General features: G+C 40.5%; 1 long non-coding RNA gene across 2 annotated transcripts; it reads right to left on the bottom strand.

Annotated features, from left to right (window-relative positions):
* Positions 1–1,081: 1,081 nt before the first annotated feature.
* On the bottom strand, positions 1,082–6,521 carry LOC124649976. 2 transcript variants are annotated; one of them, XR_006986842.1, is made up of 4 exons: positions 6,080–6,521; positions 5,490–5,566; positions 4,757–4,837; positions 1,082–1,298 (listed from the first exon to the last, which is right to left on the bottom strand). It is a non-coding gene; the product is annotated as an uncharacterized LOC124649976 (long non-coding RNA). The 2 variants fall into 2 exon arrangements; XR_006986841.1 differs by lacking the exon at positions 1,082–1,298 and having other exon boundaries at positions 4,511–4,837.
* Positions 6,522–7,135: the final 614 nt, after the last annotated feature.

The following is a 7,135-nucleotide window of genomic DNA, read 5'->3' as shown; positions in this document are numbered from 1 at the left end:
AGATCAGAGCTTTGCTTGTTTTGCTAGCCACATGATGAAAGTAGCATGTTCCTTTTTTTTTTCTGGTGTCCTGTTTTGTTTGCTTGAAACTCATGGCTCCTGTCTCTTGCGGCGTGTTTCGCAATCGACGCCTGAACCCTTGCACCGATGTTTTTACCGGTTTCAGATGCGAACGCGTGGCCAGCCTAGAGCGTAGTTCACCACTTTAAGCTGGGTGCGATCTGATGACTGAATTCCGATCTGACATCGCCATGGCGCATCGATTTGTTCGAGCCAGCGTGCACATCGACGTCGTCTTGGCTACGACCAGAACGGGAACGGCATGGGCACGCCACGCTCATCAACCGTGCAATGCCGTCAGCACTACTGTTGTCAGGCTCGAATTGCTTCTTTTTTTTGCTTAACAAATGGTTTTTGGTGGCGGGAAACATGTGTTGATGGATGTGTTGCTCAGTACAGCACCTTGATGTGTTTAAAGGAGAATTTTCCTTTTACTCTTCCTTTTACTCCCTCTGTATCTAATTACAAGACGTTACACACCACACTATTTTAGTAATCTAAAATGTCTTATATTTTTATATGGAAGGAGTAGATATTTGGGGTCCCATGTAGGGAAACTGTATTTGGAGGCCGAACTAGTAGCTCGGTATTCTGTCATATATGTATTTTCTCATTGTATTCAATGTGGTAGTGTGGTATAAACATGTATATATTCCGGTTACTTAGAACAGTGCATCGTCCAGAGGCCCGGGCCCGCAGGAGTGCGGCCCGTGCGGCCGCACAGGGCCCAAAAAATTTGGGGGCCCAAATTTTCTGACTTTGTATTATATAGTCTGTAAATGGAACTAGAATCACAAAAGTATTGCAGCTCCAGCGGTAATGGTGCACAATCGTGTTCTAGTTGGTACGTACTAGATGGACCTGGCGCGTCTTGCCGCGCCGTTTTTGCTATTGTGCCTTGTATTTCCAAATTTCAAAACATTGTATGCCATCTTAAAATACTACGAAATTTGACATGTCAATTTGGCTGATACAGCAACCTGTGTTATTCGTCGATCAAGTCACTAAAGACACGTAACACTTCATAACTTGCGCTGAACTAATATGGAAAAGAAATTGTGACTTATCAGTACATAGATTCCGTTTAAAAAAATACTCAAGGAATAGTAGAACAAAGAATCTGGACACAACTTGATTCACAGAACGGCCATGATGCAAAGCTCCACTCACTTTTAAGTTCTTTGTAACTTCAAACCGTTCAACCCAAAAAATTGATCTGGTTGTTTCTTCTAGCGAGCCTACATAAAAATACTACGTCATTACATTGTTTTAGAATTTCTAAGCTGAAATTAATTCCTTGCAAAACATACATGAATTAAACTATTTGTTGTTATTTGAGAACAGTCTAGATGCAGAACCTTACTATTCAACTACATTAGAGCCACACATAAATATATGGATAGTAGTTATGTACCGGAAAAGCATAAGTCATAAAAGTGAAATCACAAAGGCTTACATAATTGGTAGCAATGAGAAGTCTACCAAAAAAGATCTTGCAATTGCATCTAATGATGCATAATTTATTTTGCAATAGAGAGTAAGAAATAACTTGATGACGGAATCAGCAGGAAGGTTACCTTCACACCGCATTCCAAGTTCTGTTAACTGAAAGCATGAATTTATTTTCAGTGGTAGTAAGTGGATTCAACGAAACTATTAAATTTGAAAGATTTAGATTAGAACAGTCCATCGAGTTTCAGTTGTAATGAAGTTTTTGTCAGGACATTCTTCGTACTTAGTGAGTTCACGACAGCATCAAGATGCATTAGTGCCAAATATAAATGAACCTAATCCTAGTTTTTTTTTGCGGGTAACCTAATCCTAGTTTATAAGTGGAACACTGTAAACTCTTTGATATGTGCAATTCTCCAAATTAATCTATAGTACTTCGGTACATTTTCATCTCGGGTTGTAAATGTGAGATTTTTCTCCTAGTTTACTCAATTATTATCTCAAGTGGAATCAGATCCTCTGGGAAATTGCAAGAAGTAGGTTCAATGGGCGTCTCAACAAATGCGGTACAATGGACTTAGCCATCCATTGTAGAAAGCCAAATAAAGGATTTTTTTCGTATGGGCGAAAAAACGCAAGTGTATATAAGTCGAACTATTTAGCATGTGTAAAGAAACATCTCATACGATTTGATAACTCTACAATGTACCATATAAAATTCCAGTCAGTACTAAAATTCCATATAGCTCTACTCTTTCCCATCTACCTATTATTTTCTCGTACTTTAACAATGCAATAAGAATGAATGCCAGAAAGCCGTATCTGAGATAATAACTTGAAGAGATGAAATGATCCGTCTTGTTGTGCATCTGGCTCTATGATTAAGCGTTGAATACTATCATTCAAAATAGGATCCTGTTATGGACTACACAAAATATCGAAGCAATTAAGCTACTGATCTACCTACCGTTTACCTTTAGATATCTTGATCAATCTTAGCTCTCTATTCACAGTTGCTTACTGCTCCTACTGCAACAGAAGTGCAGATCTACCTTAGCTCTTCGGGTAAGCACAGAGCCTGCCATCAACACACAATTGCATGTTTTTCCCTTGTTCCTCCACTTGCAGATGGAGAGGAACCCGACACAGAAAATGTCAAGGATCCGATGAACAACATTGATAAGTACACACTCACTAGCCATCTGTGAGGCCCGTGGGGAATAATTTGGGTGGGTACTTTTGCACGATCGTTGTCACTTATTTAAAATTGGTGAAGGATACTACAATTTTCAGCAAAGAGACATCCACACCGTGTAATTCAAGTTTTTATGGGTTCGTAATTCAAGCATATACACCGGTGTTCTAGAATTACAACTTGCTGGTACAAAATAGTATCCAAAGCTCTATAGAAAACAATCCAATTATAACGCCACAAACTGAATCCTATATTGAGCATGTTAAAGAATTCTGATTATGAAGAATATGAAAGAGGCCAAGGACTTGTTGTTAAGTGAACCACCGTCTTCAGCCAAGTACGGACTGAGCATCTGAAGCTCCTTCTCCAGCGCACTCAAATCAAATCCTGGCCATCTCCACTCCTGGAATCCACTAATCACTAATGGACCATCATTGAGCATGGCATCACCATCCACATTGCGCCTGAACTGAAGCACATCTGCACTGCACTTATCCAACACCTTTGTCAGGTTATACATGATCAAATACCTCATGTATACTGCAAACCAAGAGTCTATAACAAACTCCTGATCAATCTTCTCCCTTTCTCCATTGTGAAAACTGGAGGGAGGTATCTATCTACTCACATCTCAGACAGAAAGGAACCTCAAGCGAAGCATCCAGTGGTGTGAGGAAAATCTGCAGCTTCATGCAGTCGGAAGGTAGAACAATCACCACACACACAAGCATGCTCCTGGCCAGGAATGTCAACGAAACCTCACACAATTCAAAGATTAGCAGGGCCTCTTCCTCTTTAGGAACAACTCGTGTCATGGCGCAAGAGGGAAATGAGGGATGGGAACTAACTGAGGACGCAGCGGCTGGGGCAGACGTAAACAGCACAGAGGAGGGGCTGCACCTTTCCCAGTGCACGGGTCCAAGCGGTATGGCGATAGAGCAGCGCCGTGCGGGGAGAAGTTGGGGGCGGCGTTGAGACCTTTTCTTAGGGAAGGGTCAGCGCTGAGACCCGGTGTGGACTCTGGCTGCTGAGCTGACTGAATAGATGGAAAAAATTGATCTATTCCTAATCCAATGACCAAACATTCGTAGAACGGTGGAGCAAGGACAGGCTCCCAAATCCCTGGGAGCTTAGAGCTCTTTAGAGATCAGAAACATGACAGAGCAAAGATAAGTGATTATTTGATCGATAAAATCTTAATCTATCACCAGACAATAAATTAGATGAAAACTCTGTGATTCAGATATGTTTTTTTTTTGTTCAAGTTGATTCATGTATGCTAGAAAATCTAAGCATCTCAAGATCTGGAATTTAAATCTAAATCGTGCCCAGTCTTTGTAGAGGGACCATACTGCTTCATGAATTTTCTAAGGATAAATAATATTCAAAGTCCGCAGATCTTTAAAAAATTCTTTCTATTAGATTGAAGCGGGGGTTTTAGCGTTGCGCCATGTAAATTTTTCTTTGCTGCTAGTAAGCGAACTTTAACAAAATTTATAACTGACTGGTCTCAATTATTCAGTATAATTATTAACAGATCTTCAAAGAGAGTGCGAGACAGAAAGATAGAAACGTCACAAATTATAACTCGAGTGATATCACTAGATGCAACTTTCTTGTGTGCAGATCATAAAATTTTAACCCATCAGCATTGGTTGTAACAAGGATCTAGCAGAAATAATTTTCTACTTTTTTCTGGTTCCTTTTTTGTTTATGATGGCTTAGGCGCTCTTGTTTACTCCTTCTTTATCAATATAAAAGACAAAGCTTTTGCCTCATCTCAAAACAAAAATACACCAGCCATTACTTAGCATACCAATCTTTCCATTTACTGTCTGATGAATATCCAGATCCTAGCAACTATTGTATCTCATATGAACTGTAAAAGAAAATCTATGCTATTCGCAGGGAAACTTTACATGTTCAGTAGAATGGTACAACACAATGCTTTCCAAGCAAGTCATTTTCTTTTGCCCCAATATTTCTTCAATGTAAAATCCATTCAATGGCAGGCAAAATTAAGCTCCAAGGAGAAAGAAAAAAAAATACCGAAGAGGGCGAAAGGCTCCTTAATGACTTGTTGCTGGCTCAAATCTTTCAGGCTCTAAGCCTCCCCTTGCGCCCCTGGTTCTGCAAGGAAGAATGGTTACCAAAGAGATTGGCATGATATTTATTTAGATTGGTTGGAATTGGATTTGTGGGTAGCAAGTTAGCAACTTAGCATGATATGATAGCAGTCCATAAAACTACATGGAATATATAAGAAATTATTGAACCACAATACATTCACAATCTGAACCAGACCATTAAAGTTCTTACTTACTTTCTTGTAATTTTCAGTGGTTCCAATCATAATTATTTTTTTCTGCACTGCAGCTAGGTCTTTAACATGTCTTAACACTTGGAGACTGCAGGGATGTTTCATATAAACCCTTTATTAGTTGAAGCCTTCAAAAGTAAGTTTCCGATTGTGAATGTATTGTGGTTCAATAAGTTTCAGATTTTGCCCGTAACCACTGGTCTCTACATGAAAAACTGCAACTGAACTTATTAAAAAAGTAAGTTTCCAAAGATATTCACTAACTGATATTTGAGCACCGACTTCCTTTGCTACTAAACTTCCAATACACGATTAATCATATATTAATAACGCTTCAGTCCATGCATTGGTGTACCTATTATGTGTTCTGTATATAGCTATTAAAATTTAATATTTGTAGCATAATGCGTTTAACAGCAAAAGAATTTTTCCCAGAAGAAAGTGAATGCAATATTCACTTACAATGCTACTGCAGGCTGCAGCTCCAGGTACCTCTGCTGCAAAGATACAGTATCCCCCTCCAGTACAAACGCCTCAGCCTGCAAAATTGAATTTAAACACGAATCTATGCATCAACCAAACCCAACAAGGATGGCCAATAATATGTGGAACAGTGGAAGAAGAAAGCATACAAAAAGAGCATCATCAGTATAGACAAAGATAGCAAAAAAAAGATAGCAGTTTCTGATTGAAGGTGCAAAATGTTACAGATGTACGTCATAAACCCTACGAAAAAATGAACTACGATATAATTGACTTGGCATATGCATGACCAAAATTGAGAGAACCTCGTGAGGCTCAGCAATCAAGCAAAAAAGGCACTAATCTAAATCAAAACACCAATCTATGGAGATGGAGAGCTCGATAATCTGTGAAACAGTGGAAGAAGAAAGCATACATAACTTTGTTTTTTAGAAAGTCCAGATCCCAACAAGAATGGCCGCACTGGTGGACTATTAGGGGAATTGAATATTATGCAGAATCAAAGAAATTAAGACATGAAACAAACTGAATATGTACATACATTCTCGACCACTATCTTATCAACTCACCTAGGCATGGGAGGAGGAAGATGCAGCGGCGTGGCTGGTTCTGCACTGGGAGGTATCAGCTGTAGATTTGCCCCCAGTCTCCTGCCCCTCTTTAACACCCTATCCTCCCGGCTCCCTCCACCACCACCTCCTTGACTGCCTGCTCCCGCCTCGTCCCCTATCCCCCTCTCTCCCTCTCTCTTTCCGCATCTTGAAGGGACGCCCATGACGGCGGGTAGATTCGGCAAGAAGGCGCACGACAGCGGCCGGTCCGATGACCCCGTCGTTCCCCATCATCGTCCCCGTCGGCGAGAAAATGGGGGAGGCATGGTGCCCTCCTGGTACTCTAGAAGCTCTGGATTGTGGCTAGAGCCAGGAGGGAATGAGGAACCATGGAGATGGCGGCTTGGGGTGGGGGTGGAACGATAGTGCCGATGAGTCGGTTGGAGAGGATGGCGTCGGTTTCTTTTTTTTTTTGACGGGGAAGATGGCGTCGGTTTCTTTGCGCTGAGCTGCCGAGGACACGTACGGAACACACAAACGTGAAACAGTCGGACGCTGCGGGGCCGGCGACAGCGACCCGCCACTCGCTAAGAAGCGCTCCCAACACTGGGAGCTTAGTGCTCTTTCAAGATAACTGGAGGTGGCAGGTTTGAATCATACTTTGCCTCGTCTTGTATTTTTTTCCTCTGATTTTCTTGCTGGCTGGCGTCTAGTTTTTTCTCTCTCCTATTTTAGCTATTCTGACTAGCTAAGACGTACTAAGAAATCAAATTCTAGTTCTAAGTCTTAAACATGCCAAGATTTCTCAGATTCAAATCATATAAAAATTAGCACTACGTTTTAATTTCATAGATTGTTAGGTAATTTAATATAGCGTTATTATATTTCTCAAAGGGATAATTCTTATAATATGCACTACATATTGCGATAGAAGTCTTTGAGATTCTGAAAGTATTTTCCTACTTTTAAAACCTAAGTAGGAAACCATTGCGCCTTAGACCACCGGTCTGATCGGTTAAGCTATATACAACATGTTTCCTCTTAAAATAATTTTAAGCTGATTTTATCACAAAT

This window comes from Lolium rigidum, chromosome 4 (genome assembly GCF_022539505.1).
Source record: "Lolium rigidum isolate FL_2022 chromosome 4, APGP_CSIRO_Lrig_0.1, whole genome shotgun sequence".
Lineage (NCBI taxonomy): Eukaryota > Viridiplantae > Streptophyta > Magnoliopsida > Poales > Poaceae > Lolium > Lolium rigidum.
This window is presented reverse-complemented; position numbering and strand designations above follow the sequence as displayed.